Source organism: Chaetura pelagica, unplaced genomic scaffold (assembly GCF_000747805.2).
Source record: "Chaetura pelagica isolate M959 unplaced genomic scaffold, ChaPel_1.0 scaffold800, whole genome shotgun sequence".
Lineage (NCBI taxonomy): Eukaryota > Metazoa > Chordata > Aves > Apodiformes > Apodidae > Chaetura > Chaetura pelagica.
Window position 1 is genome coordinate 104,770 of NW_009951909.1, and position 427 is coordinate 105,196.

Genomic DNA, 427 nt, shown 5'->3' on the forward strand with positions numbered 1-427 from the left:
CTTTCTCCCTTGTAACAATGGCAGGTTTCTGATCTTTCTGCTTTCACCAGCCCTAAACAAAAATATGTTACAAAAACATATATCAATTGAGTTTAACAAACCATATGGTCCAGCAATAATTTTATTTGTGCTTCATTCCACTATTATGGCAACAGCTTTTTTTCCCCTCTCCATGTACACTACAATCTATTGTATCAGAAACCACACTGAGAACTTATAAAACTGTTATTTCACTTGCAATACCTTCCTGCATTGCTGTCTTAAGAAAAGGACAAATAAACACTGAATCCCATGGCTGAACAATTAAGCTGAGCATTCAGGTATTAGCCTTATTACCCATATATTTTTCTTTATTGAAATATATATGTGCATATAAAGCTAAGATTCTGAAAAATTATCCAGCCAAGAGAAAAGTCTCATTGCCAAA